The sequence below is a fragment of the Lynx rufus genome, unplaced genomic scaffold, assembly GCF_022079265.1.
Source record: "Lynx rufus isolate CCGP_SWC_20201006 ecotype Redwood Valley unplaced genomic scaffold, mLynRuf1.p SCAF_1, whole genome shotgun sequence".
In the NCBI taxonomy this organism is placed as follows: domain Eukaryota; kingdom Metazoa; phylum Chordata; class Mammalia; order Carnivora; family Felidae; genus Lynx; species Lynx rufus.
Genome location: NW_025814823.1, coordinates 13,127,394 through 13,152,506, shown reverse-complemented (window position 1 = coordinate 13,152,506; position 25,113 = coordinate 13,127,394).

Sequence of the window (25,113 nt, the reverse complement as noted above, 5' to 3'; positions counted from 1 at the left end):
AGATTGTAGAATCCAGAGCAAGATAAAATTGGATTTGGAAAACAAAGAACCTACGTTTTTCGTACTCCCAATATGTAGTATGCAAATTTTGACCCCGTTGCTGGTATTGTTGTATATGGTTTACAAATGAGAAATCTAACACCAAGAAATATTCAAGATAATAATGCATATCAAAACCATATAGTTCAAGGTATCATTTTCTTGGAAACCAATAGGTTCTTCCTAGGACACTTAGACACACAAGTAGCAGTTCTAACAGCTGAGGTCCAAGTCCCAGTACAGATAAACACAAACCCAACAGACTACAGGTTAAGAATATGAAGACCGGGGTTCCTGGGTGGCTTAGTCATTTAAGCGTCTGGCTTCAGCTCAGGTCATGATCTCATGGTTTGTGAGTTCGAGCCCCACATCGGGTTCTGTGCTGACAGCTCAGAGCCTGGAGTCTGCTTCGGATTCTGTGTCTCATTCTCTCTCTGCCCCTGTCCCATTTGTGCTCCGTCTCTCTCTGACTCTCAAAAATAAACAAATGTAAAAACAAAAAAAACTAAAGAATATGAAGACAATACTCACCCATCCCTAAGGAAACTAATATATAGATTTTTGCAGGACTGCGACATTTCAGATATTGTAGTCTATTGTTCTCACAAGTATGTACACGTGGCAATTCAAGAGTTCCCATTTTAGACCCAGATAACATAGTCATCAAACCCCGAATGTCAAGAGTAAGTACATTGGGATTAGATAATGTAACTGAGCTGGAGAGTCACTAAGAAAAGCCATAATTGGAACTGGGGGCCAGATCATGCAAGCAGGCTGCTTTAAGCGAGAGTTCTCCATGACTGAGACTCACATATGGCCTGAAGACCACACTTCCCACAACAGCACCTCCGTAACCTTTCCTCTCCACTCCCCTTTGAAATGTTGCAGCTGAGGCCTTGAGAGCATAGGTTATCTAAGTAAAAGAAAATAAATTGCTTCAGGCTCACTGTGATTAGTCAGAAAGTAAAATGAGATTCCATGAAGCACCTTTGTATTTCAGAACTCCAAATCATTTCTTATTATGAACATAGGGTAATACAAGTTGAATATCAAGTGATTAATGTGCATTTTGAACACATCTCTGGAATCCTAATTCTTTAAAGCCTCTCTTAAAAAGTACTCCACTCTGACAGCCACATTCTCAAATGTTCCAATGCCACCTAAAAAGGCCATGTTTCATAAATTCCATATTGATATTACAATAGAGTAGCAGAATAATTTTAAGATTTTTCCTATTTGATAATTGCCCTATTGCTTTTGAAAATAATGACTCTCAATTATGCCAGTGCGAGATGCATTCATTTCATTACATTATCTAAATTTGTGTAGCTATTACAAGGCTTTATGTCGCTTTTGGTAAAGACAAAAAAAAAACCTCCCTATTTCTCTCAATTAGGCTTTTTAAAATTAATTTGCACATATAATGACATTTTCACTCATTTTCTTATTTATCACAAAATAAACATCAATGTGTTATTATTAAGAATGATAAATTTATATTATAATCACTATTTTCCTTACTTTATCACAGGTAGATAATTATAATAAATAATATTTGCCTACTGACTTATCTACTGTGTGCCACTTACTGCGCTTATTATCTTCATTTTGCAAGATGACCTAGGCTCAGAAAGGGTAAATCAGTTGCTCATGACAACACAGCAGTAGCGGTAGGTAGACAAGCTAGTTTTGTCTTAGCCACGGCATCTCACTCCCATTCCAGGGCAGATCTGGTTAGCTTCATTTTTCACAGAGAGCCGCTGCTCTTCTTCCTCCTCCTTTTTCATTCTTTTCTGAATTCAGTAGCTCCTCTCCAAGAGCACAGACAATGAGGCCAGGAGTTCTGGGTTCCTGTTCTGCACCTTCTATAGATACTAGCTATGTGATAGTGGGTACACTAGTCACAGTCATTAACACTGGTATTGGTGATAAATAACTCCCTAAATCTCGAGGGCTTCACACAGTAAAAGTATATTTTTTGCTGCCATCACAGGGTAATGCAGGTAGAGCAGCTTTCCTATAAACAGTGACTCGGGGATCCAAACTGTTCCCTTCTAATGGCTGCAAGGATGGTCTCTCATCATTCACCTGGCAGATGAAGGGGAAGACCCCATGTGGATGGAAGGCACTTCGGATGTGTAATCATTGACCAGAAGTACTCACTTTTCATCAGACTGTATGTCCAACCTAACTGCAAAGGAGGCTGGGAAAATATACATGAGGACATGGACGTCAGTGAGTTTTTGTAGTTTCTGCCACACTGAGCTAGTTTTTTTGTTTTTGTTTTTGTTTTTTAAATCTGTTTAAGTCTATGTTTCCACTTCTACAAAGTAAAGATAAAGCATTAGCCTATTCTTAACACATAGTATGCATATACTCAATGTTTTTAAATAAATCTAACATTATATTATATAAGTATATATACGCAGACTCTCAATGGAGACAGAAACCTACCTTCCTTTAATCTATGAGGAGAAAATTGAAAAAAGATAATGTGTTTTCCAAATCAAATCTCAATAAAGATACCCAGAGAAGTCATATTAGAACTCTTCATGTAAAATTTTCTTTATAACTTTACAAGACAGTGAAAAAAATCAGAATCTCAGCTGGAGAATAAGTGAACCCTTAGAAGAAAGGAAGAAAGGCTGGTAGTGTGGAGGGGAAAATGTAGGGTGCATGTGGGTGGGTGGGGAATTTATGAGAGGAAGATGATAATTTGTTTATGTCGTTAACAATATTTTCTTCTCAAAATTAGAAGGTTGGAGGATAATAAATAAGTAAGGAAAACCCACTAATAACTATGGTGTCTATCTGAAGATACTAATTAGAATTGTGACATTCTTTTTTTTAATTCCATGAATTTTCCTTTACTTCAGGAATGAGTTGTTCATTTAATGAGCTGAGGAGATTCTTGTCCCAGCTTCCCAAATCTCCCCTCTAACCTGTATCTTTTTTACTTCATATTTTATGTGTTGAGCATTGTGGTATAATTGTATTATTAAATATTTTTTCATGTGTCAGTTTTTTCTTCCTTCTCCATATTTCCTAACTCCTAGAACATAGTCTTGGACTTTCCAACTCTGTAAATGATCTTTCTGATGACAAGCATGAGGTGGACTTCACTTTACAGGAATAGTTTTCTGTCGCTGAAGAACATGACGCACTTTTCTAACATTTCTATTTGATAAACAAGAGTGGAATAAAGTCCAGAAAAAAATAGCTCACTTTTCAATAGTCTCCCTCTCCCTTATTGCTACTAGATTTTTTTGATTGCTTCTTAATTGTTCTGCATTTAAGAATAAGACCATCATTATTTTTGCATAATTATATATTTACTATTTAAAAATCACAGTATGCTAAAAATGTAAAAGGGGAACTTAAAACCATCCAAATTTTACCAACATGATATTATTAAGACATTTTTCTCTTCATATACAAAATAGAAGGATGAATTGATTTAAAGAGACAGAGAGAGAGAGAGAGAAAGAGAGAGGTGGAAATACAGCCATCTAGTCTACCTGCTACTTTTCAATTAAAAAGTATGACTGTATTTCATCAATTCTAAAGCACATGCTTTTTCATGTTTTAGCATCTCTAAAATTGGGATATGTCTCATAATGGAAAGTGTATTATATCATTGTGGCCAGTCAGCAATCTTGATGTGATGTCCATTGCTTGGACCTGTACGAAATTGGTTGCTATTTCTGATGGCCTAACTGGCCAAATGCAGTGTTTCAAAACTCAGGCAGAAAGGAAGACAAGTCTTAGTTGTTGCCTAGCAACCTCTCCTTGACACCTTCTGGTTAAAAAAAAAAAGACACACAGGTCCCCAAGCAAGTGACACACACTGATTACCTATGCATTGTAAGTATTCTCAATGCCTTCTTTGTATATCCAATATTTTCTAAATTTCATATACTAATCAAGTATTATTTTCTATTTGGGAGATAATATAAATCTCTAAAAAATTTAGAGGACTCTGAGTAAATGGGAACCTAAATTTTTGGTTCTCAACTACTCTGAATCATGAGCAGTTTTTCTATGATAAAGAAAAGTGGAGGGTAGGTCTAAGACAACTTCTCCCTGTATCTCCAGGTGAAGATGAAGACTTCTAAATCTCTGGAGGCCTAAGGTCTACTGACCTCATTGGGAGGAGTAGAGTCTGTTTGCTTTCCAAGAGTTCTAGTAACAAAAAGATATTCTTTCAATGTTCACAGTATAGGGTTAACAGTTTTCCAGATTGGGCTTCAAAAAATCCATTAATATGTTGTTTACCAGAGACATATATAAACAAAAGATAAAGAAATTATAAAACTAAATAATGAAAAAATAAACCAGGTAAATATAAACCAAATAAAATCTATAAAACAAATATATAATGATCAAGTATATTCATCAGCATGGTTAATCCGAGAAATACACAGCTTGTTTAACCCTAGAAAATCAATCATGAAATTTACCCTAATAATAAAATACAAGAGAAAAATCACATATTGTTTCAATAGATTTGAAAAAAGTGCTTGATAGATTTTGACACCTATTTATGATTTAAAAAAATAATTCTCTGAAAAACTAAATAAAAGCAAACTTCTTCCACTTGATAAAGGATACCAATAAACATCATAATTAGTGAAGGCATTTTTAAATACATTCCTTTTTAAGATTAGGAACAGGACAAATATGTATTCTATTACAGAAGTGGCCTATGTTATGACCAATGCAAAAGACAAGAAAAAAGAGCAAGGAGTTTCAGTTCTGGCTATAATGGAGTACTTGGGATCCTATGTAAACAACTGTAACAGCTGACCAAAATTATAAAAACATTATGAAAATTTTATAATATATTATAAAATATTATAAAACAGAAATAATCCTTGAGAGAAGTAAAGGACACTAAATTACCATGAAGTCAGAAGACAAAAGGATGACATCTTTATAACACTGAAATTTTGAAAACCTGTCGACGTACCGTTCTATACTTAGGAGAATGTGTCCTTCAGAACTGAAGGCAAAATAAAGACGTTTTTAAACTTATAAGCAAACTAACAAAAAAACTCAAAGAATCTGTTGCCAGAAGGAGTGCACACAAGAAATAATATAGTAAAATCCTCAGAATGAAGAAAAATGTTACCAGATAGAAGCATGGGACTATAAGAAGGTAGGGAGTACACGAGAAGGGGCAAATACATCAGCAAACAGAAATAAACATAGACTCTTAAAAACAACAATAATATCTTGTATGATTTGTAACATATGTAAAAGTAGGATATATAACAAAAATACCACAAGAGAGGGAAGCAGTAAAAGAAATTATAACTCTTGTAAACTTTTTATTGTTTGAGAAATAGTAAAGTACTAATTTTAAAAAGACTATAATGAATCAGATATGTATTATAATTTCAAGCACAACCAATAAAATAATAATAGCAGATGATATAACTGAAGAGCTAATAGAGAAGAAAAATAATAAAAAAAATTGTTAAATCCTAAAGCAAGTAAGAAAGAGAAAATAAATGATACAAAGCAGATGAGAACATATAAAGCAAATATCAGGATAGCAAACATAAACCCAATCATATCAGCAATTAGATTAAATGAAAATGGCGCAGAAAGTACAAGAGGAGCCTGAGCATCTCATGTCCGGAAGTAAGACACAGAGCAAAAAACATAAGGATGGAGGGTTGGAAAAGTTACAATGGCCAACGCTAGAGCAACCTGAGCAACAAAAGAAAGTAACCCATATTTTCTTTTTGCCATAAAGCAAACGCCATGGCAAATTAGTCGGAGTGCTTTGCATGATAAGGTGACCCAAACTTTCACTTTTATAGGGCCTGAAGCTGTTAACCATCAGGAGTCTCAATTGAATTGCTGTAGTTTTCCACTGGCTTTTTTTTTTAAAGAGCTTTATTAAGATATAATCCATGTACCACACAATTCACTCATTTAAAATGTACAATTCAGTGTGGTTTTTAATATACTCACAGAGTTGTACACCAACCATCATAATCAATTTTAGAACATATTCATCACCCAAAAAAGAAATCTTGCATTTATCAGCAGTCACACACACCACCACCCCTCCCTCCACTTATCCCAAGCCTCCCCAGCCTAGATAACTGCTAACATACTTTCTCTAGAGATTTGCCTATTCTGGACATTTCATACAAATGGAGTCACGTATGGGTTGTTTGTTTTTTTTTTTTTTTTGTCTGTCTTCTTTCACTTGGCATAATATTCTCAAGATTCATCCATGTTGTAGCATGTATTAGTACCATATTCTTCTTTATGCCTACACACCTGAATACTATTCCAATCGGTATGGAATATACCAAGATACACCACATTTTGTTTATCCATTCATCAGTTAATGGACATGTAATTTGTTTCCACCTTTGACTACTATTAACAATGCTGTTGTGGACATTCATGGACAAATGTCTGTGTGGATCCATTTGCTTTTATCATAGGAGGACTATGAAGCCAGACCAGATGATTTCCTCCTTTTAAAAACACACTTTTTTTTTAAATCTCCTTTGCATGATAGCGACCCAATTTCCCTTTCATAGCCAGGATCAATCACCACAACTACTATAGGAATTTCTGGCCTATTTATTCAATGTCAGTAAGAGCCCAAAGTGGCCAGGTGGCAGTCTCAACTTCTAGGTCAGATAGGAAAAGAGGCTGACTAGTGTCCACCTTATTATTAAGGTCCTTCTCTTCTGAGTTGGCTTTTATGAGTACTCACATGTGACATAAGTATTATCATACTCTGTGCCCTAGGATATGCCAATCCACATACCTCTTTTCTAGACATCATCATCACTAATGTTTTAATCATTCTAAATCCCTAACTATGAAACCAAACCATGAAGCCAAAGCCCATGAAACAATGATTATCTGCACTTCTGTCTATATCTCTTACCAGAAAAACTTAAATCAAATGCATTGCTCATAGTTCTGCCCACTGGGAGAATTTTCCTCCACCATTGTCCTTCAAAGCCATCTAGTTATAGATATCCATCTACTTTCAGGTGGTAGCAGCAAATAATGCAGAGTCATTTGTAACTCAGACTGAAGTTTTTTTTTTCTTCTACATTCTATTAGTCATAGGAAACATAAGGACATAGGTATAAATTGGAGGCAGTACAGCAGGAGTAGGTACTTTGGAAACTGGGTGTTTGCTCATGGTTGTTAGGATCTTCCTGAGCTCACTGTTACAAATATGACTTTCATTTGACAGCTGAGGATTTCTAAGCATGCATAAGTTTATGAGTTGGTGGATCAGGAAATATCCATTCAGGATGGGCAGCTTGGATCACATCGTAATTTGGTAGTCCATGGTCAAGGATTCAGGCCACTAACAAGCCAGAAGCTATTTTTAAAGAGTAGCTTTCTGCAAATGATGACACAAATTTACTTCAAAATCCAAAGATCTACACTGTAATTCTCCAATTAGAGCCTGCCAGAAGTTTAAACAGTATCTCTATCTGCCACAGATGCTTTAAGCACCATGGAATCTGCTGGGTCATATGTCCTGAGTGACAGAGCAATTTGCACTGCAGACTGGATCTTTTACAGAACCTACTCTTTTCCTGAGCCATGCTAAAAAATGGAAGCTTTTCTGGACACTTGGTAAATGGATCAGAGTAACATATTCAAATGAAGTATTTGAAGTATGAATTTGAAGCAACTGAAGTATCAATTGCCTTTATGATCCAAAGAGACCCACTATAGTTCATGCCTCACTCTTACTAGTAGGAGACTCTAAATGCAGCACTTTGTTCTTCACCTAGGAAAGATATTTCAACATGACCTAGAGGAGAAGTTAGCATAATTTTTCTACAAAGAGCTAGCTAGTACATATTTTAGGCTTTGCTGGGTACATATAGTTTCTGTTACAAATTCTTTGTTGTTGTTTTTTTAATGATCACTTAAAAATGTAAAAACCACTCTTAGCTCACAGGTTGTATAAAAGCAGACCATTGATCAGCATTGGCCTGCAAGTCATAGTTTGGGACACTGCCTTAGACCACCAGGACACTAATAATTTCTCTGAGGTGGCCAGCCTCTAGATTTTTGTGAGATCTATTTTACACCTTCAGGCATGCAAGTGTCTTACCAAGGCATCTAGAATTCTTACTTCCTACTCACTAGATCCTCAGCACAGTGGGCCAGCATGATGTCCTATGAAATGGAGAGATGACAGAGGTGCCTACAGACTCACTTATGACACAGGGCTTGGAAGTTGAGCATATTTGTAATAGTAGCTGCAACTGGAGTCATCACATGATAAGGTTTATGATAAGTCACAATAATTTTCCAAGATCCATCTGTCTTCCACAGAAGCTAAATAATGAGTTCATGGGCATCACCACCCCTACCTCCTCTAAGTCCTTGATAGTGGCACTAATCTCTGAAACCCCTCCAGGAATGCAATATTGCTTTTGATTCACTATTTTGAAAGATGAATAGTTACAGTGGCTTTTCTTTTCCTATCATAATATCCCACTCTACTAAGGTCATGGAATCAATGTAGAGACAACCAGTTCCTAACCATGTCAATTCCACCTATGCATTCCAACATTGGGAAATAACACAGGGTGTGTTCGGTGAGACAAACCTAAGCCAAAACTGCATTGATAACCTAACATTCAGAATTCTCTATCTGCCTGGTAGACCACATAGCATAGAGATCTCCAGGAATTGTGTCAGTTCAGAGCCAGGGTTTAGTAATCCCTGAAGGGTCAATTATTTTCCCTTCCCCAATGCATAATCACCATGGCAAATGCCCATAGGGCCCTTTAGAGGCAGCTAAGAGGAAAACATAATATAGCATACTTTTTGGCTACATAGTGCATCCCTCCTCAAGGAAACTTGGCCTCTCTTCATTTAATGGACTCTGGACTTGTCAACTGGTTTAAGTCTTGGAATTGATTGAAGAACTACAATATTCTTTAGTGGTTAAAGCCAGGGTTCCATAAACCAGATCTAGAGCTTCTTGCCAATATAAATCAAGTAAGACCATATTAAACTGCCTATTGAGCATTGAGTTGTATCCCCAAAAAAATGTATGTTGAAGTCCTGACATCTGATACCTATGAATGTGACTTTATTTGGAAATAGGGCTGTTGTAAATGTAATTAATATTTAAACTAAGGAGAAGTCATACTGGAATAAGGTAGGCCCTTAATCAAATATGACTGATATGAAAAAAATAAAGAGAGAAAAACACAGGGAGAATGCCATGTGAAGACAGAGACCGAGATTAGAGTGATATGTCAACAATCCAAGGAATGCCAATGACTGCCAGCAACACCAGAAGCTAAGGCAAAGTCATGGAACAGATTTTCCTCTTGAAGTTTCAGAGAGAACATTACACTGCTTACACCTTGATTTCAGACTTCTAGTCTCTAGAACTGTGAAAGAATGATTTCTGTTTCTTAAAGCTACCTGGATTGTGATACTTTGTTACAGCAGCCTTAAGAAACTAATACACTCCCAGCTATTCAGGACCCAGAGCATAATAAATGATTGGCCAATGCTGACAATCTCTGTCGGTAGACTACTGTGAGGATTGCTTTTGTTCTGTTATCCATTATGGTAACCAGCTCATCTAATTTTAGTGATTAAGAGCTGTCTCTTGGCTCCTGCTGTCCAGGATCCCATCATTTCCACTGAATTCAGGAATGAAAAGATTTCTTTTACACAGTGGAAATCATGGCAAAGTGAACAGATATGTGACAGACTGATATACATCCAAAAGCAGGATGGAATTATTAACTAGATCATACAAAGAATTTCTACAAATCAGCAAGGCAAAAATAGGTAATCAAAAAGAAGTTGTCCACTGTGCAGAAATGTAGACATTGTGGCTAGAAATGTCGAAATGTTTAGCCACACTAGTCATCAAAGAAGTGTAAATTAATATAATGACAGATTCCTTTATGCCCATGATATTAGAAAAAACTAGAAAGTCTGTTGAAGGAGGTAATCAAGTAAACATTACCAGTTGATCTATGAAATGAACCCAGGAAACTGGAGGCTCCCACCCCCTCCTTTTTTCTTGGAATGTGTGTTCTGCTTATTTTCCCTGTTCTCAGAAGCTGCTCCAAGGACACAACCTTGAGATTAAAATGTGGTGTTAAAGCTATCTGGATGATTTAAATGACTGAACCCAGTTAAGGCCTCTATATAAACTTTTAAGATTCTGTGGTAGGTGCTGAGATCTCATCTTGTGTCCGTCTATGACAAGCCTAGCCTCATATGTAAGTTCCTTTGCTTATTAAACCCACAACCTGCCAATCTGGAGTGGTCTGCCTCTTTCTTTGGTCTCTCCCTGCCCTGTGGGTACAAGGGCCAGTTTGCAAACCAACAGTGTCACATGGCACCAAGCATTGGTAAGGATAGGAGATAAGAATTCTGATGATTATTGATAGGAGTGTAAATGGTTCAGCCATTCAGAGAACAATCTATATATATCCTGTATCCTGTATCTTAGTATTCCTATCTCAGAGAAACTATCCCCAAACCCATGGAGAGACATACACAAAGATTCTTAATATAGAATTACTTATGAAAGTAGGGAGTTGGAGGCAATCTAGATATCTATCATTAGGGAAATAATTAAATTATTTTTTAGAGTAGAATGAAATTGTGGATGCATGCTATGCAATATGACACAGAAAGTCTTGTTGAATTTTCTTGCCAAAATAGACCATTGCTTGAATTTTTCACTCCATATCTCTCTACTTCTTTGGTCCAGGTGATTTTTATTCCTTGTTAGACGATTGCAACAGCCTGCAAATAGTCTCCATACTCTACTTTTGGAACTTCCAATCTATTTTCAACATGGTGAAAAAAAATGACCTTAAAATGTGTCAGTGTTCCCAGATAAGAACATATATGCCTTCTCATTGATTCAACTTTTGTGTTACATTCTCAAATAAGATTTTACAATGTGGAGTTTTTGTTTGTTTGTTTTTTACTTACTTAATCATGTATTGATTCTATAAAGATTTATTGCTTACCTACCCTGTATTTAGTCAGTATTTAGTCAATACTGACTTCAGTACAAAAGTGCATAAGACAAACAAAGCCTTTACTCTCAAGGAAGGTGCATTCTAGCAAGAATTTTAGATAATAAGAATGCAATAAATAAATGTAAAATACAGTGCTAGGGAGTCATATGTGCTTTGAAGAAATACAGTATGGGATTAGAATATGAGAAGTAGGCAAGACAATTGCTATTTGTAAAGGTCTATACTTTCTTATTTATTTTTATTCCCAGTTATTTTATTTTTGTTCACTATTATATATGGAGAAACAGAGTTCAGAAAGCAAAATAATACTTCAAAAATTATTAGGATTGGTGTCCTAAAGATACACTATGTCAAAAGCTAAAAAAGGAACATTCAGAGAACAAAAATAAACTCTAAGATATTAAAGATTCTAAAAGCAGAAATACAAAGCCCTACAAAAATGTTAGAATATAATCTCTAAGAAACTATAATAAAAAGATAAAGATGGATACAGAAAATAAAAATAAGAAAATATAGGATCAGTACAGTCAGAACAACATAAAGATAAAAAGATTCCAAAAGAAAGAACAAAAAGGGAGTGCCTGGGTGGCACCCAGTCGGTTAAGCATCCGACTTCAGCTCGGGTCATGATCCCAAGTTTCGTGAGTTCAAGCCCCACATCGGGCTCTGTGCTGACAGCTCAGAGCCTGGAGCCTGCTTCAGATTCTGTGTCTCCCTCTCTCTCTGCTCCTCCCCACTCATGCTCTCTCTCTCTCAAAAATGAATAAAGCTTAAAAAATTGTTTTTAAAAAGAAGAAAGAAGAAAGAAAAGACAAGAGAACAATTATCAAGTAATAAAATAATATTAATATTGATAATAACAATGCAATGCTCAAAATGCAGCATGTGATTTCCCAAATTTAATGAGCCTGTCAAGTGCTTGACATAATGGTTGGAAAAATATTTTACACTAAGTCACATCAGTCATATGAAATTTCAGAACACTGGAGAACCATAGAAATTTCTAGAAGCATTCAGGGTGGGTTAGGATAGAACCACTTTACATGGGTTGTAAACACATTGAAGGATTTTTTACTTTTAGCAGAGAATTTAGGAACAATTAGGTAACAGGTTCATAGAAAACTCAAAAGAAATTAACTACAACAAAGAAAAATGTTATTAGAAATATAGTACATTACATAATTTAGCTATAAGTAATATCCACAGTTAGAAAAATGTAAATATTAAATATTTGACTAATAACTTAGCCAACTAACAAAAGTTAGTTAAATATTTAGTATACATATGTTCTAACGGTGGAGAGGCTGGGGTGAGGAAATGTACAGAGGTGTGGGTTGATGGAGAAAGATTAAGTTCTTGTTGTCAACAGTTGGATATCAATAGATACTATTTAAAACTTTAAAAAGTGATGAAAACTGTAAAATACAAGCAGAGAAGGGCAGGTTGGAACCCAACATCATCTTTTTCTTTTTTCTCTTACTTTCTACCCACCTCCTTCTCACCGACAAAGAATCTGGTTTGAAGGTAAATGGCAGAAAGGGACTGCTGATATAATCCTGATTTTTGCTCTTCTCAATGCTTTTTTTTTGTTTGTTTATTTTTGGTTTTGGTTTGTTTTTTTTTTTTTTTTGGATTTTGAGAATAAGGAAACTTTCACTTTAGCTTTTCTTCCATATTCTCAATTCCTCCCTCTGTCATTACTTTGATACTGATGTCTTCTCTCTGAAAAGAAAATGGAAGCTTTAATTATTTTTCATATACTTCTAAAACGCATATCTGATGGCTTCATGAAAAACATGATCTCAATATCGTCTCTAAAAAATGGACATTATTACCTCTCTATTGCCAGATCGTTGAAAGCAATGTGACAAATGAGGATTCTAGAATAATGCCTGGCATATAAGAAGTTTACAATCAGTGGTGGTTGTCGCTAGTGATTGTAGGACTAGTACCAGTCCTCATTTTACTCGCTCTGTTGTTGCCAAAACTGAGTCATGTCATTGTGTGTATAAAATGCAACTGATGGATGCAATATGCCTAGGACAGCATATGCATTCAGTAAATATTTGTGGAATGAATAAATCAATATATATGGGAATGAGAGCTTGGTGCTGGAGGCTTTTTTCTATAAAATTGACTGTCCTATTTACAGTGAAGTGATCTTTCTGGTTAGATTTTTCCCCAGAGAATTCTATTTTTATTTTAATTGAAGAGTGGTTATAAAGCTAATTGACTATTTGCATTTGCAGGAAACTATTCCCACCTCCCATCAACCCCAAACCCCAAGGAGCAATCAATGTTTAGAGGTTTCCACCCATACCAGTGGTTTAAAAGAAGTAAAGCCCAAGATTAATGTATATAGCTTGTCAGATATGTACTTAGACTTTTTTTAATGAATCCAACTCAGGCAAGTCAGTAATTAATGCCATAAAATTCAGCTCAACAGAAACTCAATTGAAAAATGAGAACAACATAACAGAGAGTTCTATTGAAAGAGTGGCTATCCAAGGTTTCTATTTTTAAAGCCTAATTCAAGGCACTTTGCCACTTACATGAAAGCAAAGATAGAGGCACGTCCTATTGTATATAAACATAAAACTTTTCTTTATGTCTTTAGAGCCATATTCAGTATGGACATGTTAGATGTAGATAATGTTTAAGAAAAGTGCTAACATGTATTTTGAGAGCAGAATATCAAAATGAGACAAAGAAAGTGAAGAAAATAAGTAAATGTGTTAAGTCTACAAGTATATTTATGTATTTAGAAGACAGAAATATTCAACGTAGGGGCACCTTGGTGACTCAGTCTGTTGAGTGTCTGACTCTTGAATTCAGCTCAGGTCATGATTTTAGGGTCATGGGATCAAGCCCCGTGTAGGGCTCCATGCTGAGTGTAGAGCTTGGTTAAGATTCTCTTATCTCTGTCTCTGTCTCTGTCTCCCTCTGCCCCTCTCCCCAACTCTCTCTCTCTCTAAAATAAAACTTTATTTTTAAATTTTTGAAAATTCAATGTGTTTTTTTTTTAATTTTTTTTTCAACGTTTTTTTTATTTTATTTTTGGGACAGAGAGAGACAGAGCATGAACGAGGGAGGGGCAGAGAGAGAGGGAGACACAGAATCGGAAACAGGCTCCAGGCTCTGAGCCATCAGCCCAGAGCCTGACGCGGGGCTCGAACTCACGGCCGCGAGATCGTGACCTGGCTGAAGTCGGAGGCTTAACCGACTGCGCCACCCAGGCGCCCCGAAAATTCAATGTGTTTTATTAAAACAATTATCTAAATGTTATAAGAAAAATAAGTTACTTGTGGTCTTAGAAAAAAACTTTAAGGATTACAAATTTATTAATTTTTTAAATGTAAATATTTAACTGGGTTTTTTCTCCAATAGGGAAAATTAAACAAAACAAACAAACAAACAACAAAAACCTGACGAGGGAAGAAAATAGGCTACGACTAATTTAAAATTTGATAATTCCACAGACATACTCATGACAAAAAATTCATCCTTCATCTAACATTGTGATGTCAACTAGACTAAAAATATGTAGGAGACAGAAATTTTCACCTGTAAGAGAATTATTTTAAACCAAATTTAGATTAATTGATCATCAAGTAAAATCTAAGCATAAATTGCTATGGTTCAAATACTAATATTTTATGAAATCAATTATTTCACATTTGAGTAACATTGTCTTTTCAGTCACTTGTACCCGGTGCTAAACCTGTATGCATGGGTTGTGGTATTTCTATATGTATTACTGAAACAATTTACAAGAAGAAATGAGGGTATTAGGCGGTTTACAATCAAATCTTGATGCAAAAATTTTCATTTGAAAAAGCACAACTGGCTATAGTTTATGGTTTACACATTATTTTCCAAATTCTGGGTTGTTAAAACAGCTTAGGTTCCAACTTGAAATTTTCTAGTTCCATATTCAATTTTTGTAAGTAATGTGTGTAAGTTCCTCCAAAATAAAAATGAATACAACCATGACTCTATCAGCATATTTGGCTCTCTGACCTTGCTGGTGAAGATTATATTAATACTTTGGAGCATATTATGTAGTATGCTTCAGTACACACACTTCAATAGCTTTTCTTTTTACCACACAATCAAGTTGAATTTTCAAAAGGCAATATTCAGATCTCCCTTTAATATGACCTTATTTTATTCATCCCCTACAACAAGCCACTGTCAGAAACAAACATATCCCATCACCCTCACTTATATGCATATACATTATACACCTTCTCTCCACCTGCTAGGCTCAGTGGTCAGTGCTCAGCCAGGGTGGTGTTCCACCCTGTAGTTTTCCAGTAATGACAACCAGCACTGATCTCTCCCCTGTCTTGGAGAAGTTACAACATGTCCTATGTTGTCCACTGATTTTTGATTTACTATCTTTATTATTATATAAACACACACACACACACACACACACACACACACACACACGTTCTTACAGTTATAAAGCTCGTTCTCAAACAGATTCTAAGCTACCAAAATAGATTAATTTGGACTTCAGTTTCTCAAGTGTCTTGTATTTATCAAAAACAACCACCATAACAGCTATAAAAACACTGCTGTTAATTTTCCAACTTGATAAATATAATAGTGTTTCTCCCTGCTAAAAATCCTTTATTCATTGACAGATTGTTCCTGGTTGCCAGCATGGAGACGGGAAAAAGCTAGAAATCAGGGATAAAAATAGAAAGGTGTGGTAAGTAGTTGGCTTGAGGGCCTTGAAGGAAATTTATTCACTCATCAAACATTTATTTAATGTCTCCTATGAATTAGGGATTGTGGTGTATTCAAAGGTGAAATATGTGTACCTGCATGTAAGGAGTTTCACATACTCACATTCTGTAGAGTGAGACAGCAAGAAATCAATATTTATAACCTCATGGGATAAGCACTATAATATGTGTTTGCATAGAGTGTGGGGAACATAAAAGAAGGGAAGCAAAATGAGTCTGTCTAGGAGAAAGTATCTCAAAGCAGGAATCCTGGAGGTGACTTTTGAACTGGGCCTCAGGGAGAATAAGAGTTAGCTAGTCTCACAGGGGAAGGTCATTTAATACAAAAAGAGCATCACGTGCCCAAGAAGAGAGGCAAGAAAATATGGGATGTATGCAGGGAATCACAAATAGCTCAGTATAGCTAAAGAGTGGAATCCATACAGGAGAGTAGGAGGGAAAAAATATGAGCAGAGTATGACAGAGATCAAATCACAGTATGCCATGGCATTTAGATTTGATCATGTAGAGGATGGAGAGCCACAGGAAGGTTTATAAACAGGGCAGTGGTGCGATCATATTTGCATCTTAGAAAGATCACTTTGACACCTGTGCCAAGGATAGATTGGGGAGGAGGAGTTAGAAGGCAGGGAGATAATTTAATAATACAAAAGAGAAATGATGAAGGACTGAACAGGCTAGAAGAGCAGTGGAGACAGAGAGGAGGGAGCCAGTTTAAGGAACAGAAGAGGGTATGAAATGAATAGCATTCAGTAACATCATGTAAGTGAGAGAGGAGCCTAGATTGGTCCCACAATGATGGCTGGAGTGACAGAATAGATGATAATGCAATCTATCAAGAGAGACACTTAGGAGGAAGATTGTGGGGGAAAAGGTATGAGGACCTATTAAATTTGCAATGTGAAGGTTGGGATGGTCAATTTATTAGGATATACAAGTGTCCTGAGGACAAGAGAGAAATTTGGGCTAGAAGCCAAGTATGTAAATGAGGTTTCTTGGGAAAAATAGAAAGAATGGAGAGAAGAGGGCCAAGAACAAACCCTGGATGCTCTCATCATGTATTTTGTGGTTGTTCAGCAGAGTGTAAGATCAACTTATTGTGATTAAAACTTGGGGCTGAGATGAGGGTTCCACAGTTGGCCAGAGTTTGTGTAATTTGGACTTACTATTGGTGCAAATGCAGGGAAAACAGAGGAATCCTTAAGGGGTTGACCAGATGTGTAGCAAAAGGGAAAGAGTGAGGGGTCGGGCTTGAAAGCTGTCAGTCAAACATCTAAAATGGAGTCAGACTTTATTACACCCTCAACCCTACAGAACTCCATGCTGGCCCTGGACCATATCTGTTCTCAGATATTTAAACTTCAAATTTATCTGTGCCATGGAATTTGGAAATTTCTTTGTTACAGCAATCTAAACTCTACGCTGCCTGATACAGTGAGTGATGCCGTGAAGCTGTAAGAGGTAAAGTCCTCAAAACACAAGAGAAATGAAGCTATGATAGTGACAAGGAGGGAGACCAAAAAAAGAAGGCTATACATACTTGTCATATTCCTTAGAAATAAATAAAGGAAGATGGAAGGAAGGAAGGTAGGGAGGGACAGAAAGAGGGAGGGAGGGAAGGAAGGAAGGAAGGAAGGAAGGAAGGAAGGAAGGAAGGAAGAAAGAAGAAATAAACAGGGAGAAAGATTTCATAAAGAGGCCGCAAGTCTGAAGGAGAGAATGCTGGGCCCTCTCCTGCTGTCCTGGCCCTTACATGAGCTACCAACATGATATGGGGGGAAACAAGAGAAGCCTCTGTTCGAATGGTTGGCAAGAAAGATGAATCTTTTGAGAGAATGATAGTTCACACTTAAGCAAAGTAGTTGAAGGGAGAATTTTGTAAGAGGTATGAGTTAAAATGGTGGGTTTACAAGAGATTAGGGCCTCCCTGGGGCAGAACAGACTCATTTTAAGAAGATGAATCCTGGAGGAAGCATGGAGTAGTTGGAAAATGGGATTAGTGTGTGGGAAAACAATGGAAGGGAGTTGCATTCTCCTCAAGGGATGAGAATGATGGGGAAGGGAAAGAGGGTAACTAGTGGACTCTGGGTTAGATATGAATCATTGAGGTAAGCTCTGATGTGAAATAATGCTTGGACTTCAACCTGTACGTGGTAGGGAAGTGACAGCCTTTGAGGAGAGAGGTATGATCAGACTGACCTTTTAGAAAACCCAGTCTAAGAACAAACAGAAAAAGTGAAAAATTAGGGGCAAATAAAGTAGTCAGGAGATAGAACTAATGAATTTTAGTTGGTTGAAGAGTTATAACTTGTATAAAATCTACAAATTCAAGTGGTAGGAAATTGACATTCTTCCTCTGGGCTTCTGAACACTTGTTTCTACCTTAATTACACACTTATCCACATTGTATCACGCTTTTTATGTTTTCACATTTGTCTTCTCTGTAGCCTGAGAGCCCTTTCTGAATAAGTGCTGTCTTTTTCATACCTGTATCCCTAGGGGTCTGGGCCTGACACAGGAAGGCATTCAGCAACATTTTTTTTTAAGTGAATAAATGAGGCTATTGGAATATTTAAGACATATGGTGAATAGGCCCCCTACCAAAAGAGTGACAACAGGTGTGGAGAGAAAAGAGGACATCAGAGGCATAAGGTATCAGAACATGGTGAATAAATGAAGAAAAGAGAAAACTGAGCACCAACTCCGTATCCAGACTGAAAGACATTTTGGGCTACAACAGGCACAGATACAACTTGGGACAATGGGAACAAGCAGACATAGAGGTCTCCGTCCAGGAAACTTGCCACTTCCTGTCATTTCAGCTCATATTTGTTGGGGCCTGGGAGTGGCATGGAGGGTAGGAGAGGTAGAGGAAACAGTGAGAGCAAGATATGATTTCCTATTATATGATATAAGAAGAATCATAATGTAAATTCAAAGGTACATAATCAACTGAAAGTCCAGAAATAAAAGACAAAGTTCTAGATACAGATTAGTATATGAAACTGGACTAAACTATTGATGCTCTGGTAATACTTTTAAGGGTGTTTCTCATTTCAAAGTTCTATGAGATTTGAACTAAAGCTTTCATAATATGCAAAAATGTATTTACATCAATATCAAGTATCACTTACACAATGCCTTCAGAGAGCACATGTATGGAGTATCCCATGTAAGTGAATGAAAATTTTATGACCAAACTATTTCAAGGAATTGAAAGAATATAATCAACTGTCTGAGTCTCAACTGAAGCAGAAACAAAGCCAGATTATGACTACCAACATAGTGAACTGAGTATCAAGACATTCCAAAATAACATAAAATCAATTAAGTTTATAGAATGATCAACAGCAATATAACAAGTATGTTGACAATAATAAAACTGATACTCCATGGGGCGCCTGGATGGCTCAGTCGGTTAAGCATCTGACTTTGGCTCAGGTCATGATCTCGCAGTTCGTGGGTTCGAGCCCCACATCAGGCTCTGTGCTGACAGCTCAGAGCCTGGAGCCTGTTTCATACTCTGCGTCTCCCTCTCTCTCTCTCTGACCCACCCCCCTGTTCATGCTCTGTCTCTCTCTGTCTCAAAAATCAATAAACATTTAAAAAAAAACTGATACTCTATTTGAAACAGAGAGGGAGGCAAACCATAAGAGACTCTTAAATACAAAGAATAAACTGAGAGTTGATGGAGGGTGGGGGGAGGGGAAAATGGGTAATGGGCATTGAGGAGAGCACCTCAATGTATTGTATGTAAGCGGTATTACATACAATACACCGGGTATTGTATGTAAGTGATGAATCATGGGAATCTACTTCCGAAGCCAAGAGCACACTGTATACACTGTATGTTAGCTAACTTGACAAATTATATTTAAAAAAGTAAAAAATATATTAATGCTCCCACTGACAAAAAAGAAAAAAGAAAAAACCTAATACTTTAAATCAGAGGGGAAAATCTATTAATACAGTCTTCTAAGAAGACAAACATAAAACACATCAAGATATTTACTATAAATTATTTTATTCTCTCCTAAGTAAAAGGCTATTCATAAAGACTGAAACACCACACATCTTCCAACCAAGTGGCTGGCACATAAGAGGCAGATAGTAAACTGAGTGTTTCCAAATTAGATCAGGTTAGTAAGAACAATGATGCTGGGCATGAAGTAGAGCTCATGGTTTTATTTCCACTCCTGGAAGTAGGTGCATTTAATTTAGCTTATGGCTGAGATCTATCTTTTCGATAAAGTGGCCCAAAAGAGAGATGATCAGCTCAGCCAAACACTGACCACAATAAGGTAGCTCTCAAAAGAGGAGGCTCAAGTTTCCCTGTTTTGCCTAGAGATGCTACATAATGCAAAGTCAAGCTGTAGGTATTTCTAGGATGCTCACTCCACCTGTCTATTCAACCACATTCTGAGACACCAGTTTTACCCACAAGCATCCTTAGTCAAGGACAACTGGAGTCCAGGATCCCTAATCTTCACATTAGGTTTGGTGTTTGAGGAATGTTGAGAAACCACATAAGAAGATAAATATCACTCTTAATGATAGGGCCAAGTCTCGCCATCTCAGAGAAAGGACTCTGCTACCAAGGGTTGCTCTCCAAGCTTTTATTCTGGCCCAAAGCTTATTTTCAGACACTGATATCCTATCTGTCAATCATTAGTGAGATTAATGCCTATCAGATATCTGAATGTATCTTTACATTAAACCCAGATCTGCTTACTTTAAAATATGGGCAATGGACAAAAAGTACTTGGAAACTATTAGTGTGACAAATGAGCATCTATAGCAAGAAGACTACCAGCACAGAATATGTAGGCAACTGGACAGAAATACCTCTTTTCATTTTAATGATGCAAACCAGCTTGTTTTACCATTGCCAAATCACACAAATATCAACCCATTTTCACGTATCTTCTGAAAGAGAAATGAGAAACAGTAAAACAACAAAGACTTCAGTAAAAATGACTGAAACAATGAACTGTGTATCAATGTTTTTTCCCTGCCCCAGTAAATGTAAGTGTGTATATGGAAAATTGTGTCATGTGTAGGCATCATGTCTAGTAAGAATACTGGGTCAAAAGTAATTGGGTTTCCTTTCTGTCACATATTAAAACTTACGAGGTGTCCGTGGGCTTCACCAGCCACAGTGTGTCTATTCTAGTCAGGTTTCCTTCTGGAACCAGTTCCCTGAGGAGAGAAGGGCTGCTCACGGCTGAGCCAGAGCTCCCAAAGGACAGCCAAAATGGAAACCTTCACATCAGCAGTTCAAATACTGATCCAGCCTCCCATGAAGAATAATATTTTGACTTAACTGGTTCAAAGAAGTAATCCCAAGGTTCTGTGTGTGCTTCTTCATGAAAGGAAAGTCACAATTAAGACATAGATTTAATTGTGGGGGAGGAGAAACCACTATTAATTTCACCTGCCAAAAAATCAATAACTAACGTTTTAAACTTTCTCTTTCTTTCTCTCTCTCTTTGGCTCAAGAAATGAACTCTGTGTATATCCTCTCCTATGATTCATGGGCTTGTTTGAGAATTTAGGCAAGTCAGTCAACAACTCCTTTAGACAATCTTGTTAGGAAAATTATCTGATCTAGAAGGTCATTGGAATCCAAGCCTTCATCAAGTACTTGTATAAATTATCTCCAAATCCCCTTTTCTCATCCCAATTACCTACAATTACAAGGAAACTGCTCACTAGTGGAACACAGTTCTCAGAATTCAAAGTATTTACAGTTTTCTGATGGGACATCAATTTTCCAACAGAATGTATTTGATGATGTATATAAATAGGAGCTCACTGCACCCTATGCTGTTATTTCCAATGGGGAAGAACTAACCTGAATATGGGGAAGAGACTTCCCATCAAGACTTGTAATCTCAGAATTTGGGTCACAGAGAAACAGCATCACACTCTTCTTGCTTTCAGTTTGGCCCTCTAAGGTTTTAAAGGCTGTTTCTTCAAGCACTGTCAGCATTAAAACATTTATCTCTTCCCACTAAGATTCTTGTGAGTGGTAATAAAATTGTTTTCATTTCATTTAAGAAACCAAGCCAAGTTTTTATTACATTCAGAAAGGCTGCTGTCCAGCTGTTTGGACACCAACAGCACATTAATGTAATGACAGGCAAAGTCAGATGGGGCTGGCTTAGGACTGGACGTTTTATCCAGTTACTGGATATCAGTCTATTTCTGTTCTAGAATCTCATTAAGTCAGAATGGTTTTTAGCATCTTAATCTGTTTTCCGGGCCAGGCTAAGGCCATGGAGAACTCCCTTCATCTCTGCTTCTTCAGGCCAAGCCTCTGCTAAACTAAGAACATCCCTCACCTCCTTGCACATGTCTGGGGAGCTCATATTCTTGGGTTCTTGTTTCGTCTTCAGTTCTCCAAACTAAGTGCCATTATTTCCCTTGTAGAGCAGGCAGAGAGGTGTCTCACATTGTGTATTAACAGTTTGTCTCCCACTCCATTGCACAGAAGTATCAAGTGATTTGTAAGATACAGCATGTAATCTACAGAATGACATAAATACACCTCTATGCATGTACATGCATATACCATCTCTGGAAGGATACACAAGAAATGGATAATAAGGAGTTTCTTCTGGGGAAGGGATCTGGGACAATTCAGGATAACAGGGTAGAATAAAGACTTACTTCATACTGTCTCATCTTGGGTGATGTAAGAGTCATTTTACAATGTGTTTTCCTATTTTAAAAACAATGTACTTACCTGTTTAGAGGAAAAAAATAGTATTGAAAAAGTACATGGAATAAAACAGAGAATGCATTATGTTCCCATTTGGATAAACAAAAGGATCTGTATATATACATGAAAAGTTTCTAGAAGGATACATAAGAAACTTGATATTAGCTAACTCTAAAGAGTGGGACTGGTGTTCCAAAGCAGGTGAAAGATAATTTTGTCCTTAAAATTTTTAATTATGAAAGAAAATTTGCATATAACATATGAAAGGCAAGTAGATTAAGGGAAAGAAAAAGGCATGATTTCTAATCTAGCAATTTCTAAGAAGGATCATGTGCCCTTGAACTGAGGTGTTATTCAAATGACCAAAGCTGTCATTCCAACACACACACACACACACACACACACACACACACACACAGCAAAAGCCAGAAACACAAACATCACTAACTCGACTGAGTATGATTTTACATCTTATCAGTAAGAATGAGATGTCTAAGCTACACACCTACTTTATCACACATCTAAGCCATTTTTCAAACTTTTGTGTCATTAACAATGTGTCAAACACAATCTGCTGCATTGTCAAGACTACATGAGAGAAACATAATTCTGGTTTCCAATACCTATATTGGGAATTCATGCAACATGCTTCCTTTAAAGACACCCTTGAAGTTTGGTTAAAAGAGAGGTGCATTTGCAGGCCTGTAATTAGAGTTACCTGGACAAATTAGGTAAAAAAAATAAAATAAAATAAACATATCCCTACCACTTTGATCTCTCTTCATTGGAACTAGGAATAGTGACTGCGAAAGATACTCCTCTCTATTGCCCTGTCTTGTTTTCCTCACAAAAGAACCACCCAAGTCTTCATGGGCATGTCAGATTTCACTCAAGAATGGATTAGGGAATTCAAATCTGTGTGTGAGTGTGTGCCAGGGGGGGATGGCATGAATATTTTATTTACTTCTTGTTTTGTGAAAAATAACAATGGCAACAACAAAGGTAGTATAGGTAGCCATGAACAACTTGCACCAGGATAATCAGTTCAGTGTTTAAAATGTACATGTAGGTTCTATCTTCCCACCCACAAAGCATATTAAATCACTCCATCTGGAGGTAAAGCCTCAAATCTATATTTAGAACAAGTTCGCCAGGTAAGATGTAGGTATATAATTGTTTGAGAATCACGGATCTAAGAAATAAAGGCAATAATAGCACTATAGCTGACATTGATGGAATGCTTTCTATTTTCCAGTTACTGTTGCCCCCTTCCTGTTAAGCACCTTCATTATTCACCTGGACTATTGCCTCAGCGTCTCATCTCATGTCCCTGATTCTGCTTGTATTCCATCCACCCCACAAACTCCATAGCAGCAGAGTCTTTTAAGAGATAAATCATTTCATGTGGCTCCACTCCTCAAGGTCTTCTAATGGCCTCTCATCTCATTCAGAATAGAATCTAGATTTTCCCAATGGCCTTCATAGTCCCACATGAACTGGCCTCTCTAATTTCTATAACGATCACCCTCTGCCTCCTTCACTCTGCTCCAGCAACTCTGATTTCCATTCTTTCCCTTGGGCACACCAAGGACACTTTCACCTCCAAATCTTTGCACTTATATTCCTTCTGCTTGGGAAGGCTCTTTCCTGAGTTATACACAAGGTTCATTATTCATTTAACTGAATATTCATTCAAACATTCTCTCTTTAGAGAAGCTTTCTGTGGTAAGCAGCCACCAAGATGGTGTCCAAAGATTCCTACCTCCTGCTATTTATGACCTTGTACCATCCCCTCCCCATGAATATGCTTTTAACCAATAGAACATGGCAACATTTAGGGGATGTCACTCCTATGGTTAGAATACAAAGATTGTTACTTCCACCTTGCCAGGAGACTCTCTTTCACTGCCTTTGATGAAACAGCTGCAATGTTGCAGAGTCCCATGTGGCAAGACACTAAGGACAGCTTCCAGCCAACAGTCCGCAACAGTTCAACAGCTACTAAGGAGCTAAATCCTTTCAACAACCACACAAGGAACTTGGCAGTGGATGTTTCCCCAATCAAACCTTGGAATGCAACCCCAGATCTTACAGAAATCTTAATTGCACCCTTGTAAGAGATCCTGAAGCTAAACCATGCTCAAATTCTGGAGCTACAGAAACTTTGAAATGATAATGTATGTTATTTTAAGCTACTAACTTTAGGGATAATTTTTTACTCGGCAATAAATATCAAATACAGTTCCTTGATTACCTTTCATGTAATAGAATCTACCCATTCATCCTGTGTCTCCTAGTCTTGCTTTATGCTTTGTTTCTTCTCAGTTCATATCATCACCTAGAGTGTGCTCACCACCCCCCCCCATATATAAATTTTTGTCTGTCTCCACTAACTGGGTTATTATGTACTTTCATTTGTTACTATATGCCCAGGACCTAGAAGAGTACTTGACATATTATAAATTCTCAATAACTGTTTATTGAATTAGTGAATTACTCATTGAATTCTTCCAGCCAATGCATACTTTCTCTTTTTTTTGAGAAAACAGAGACA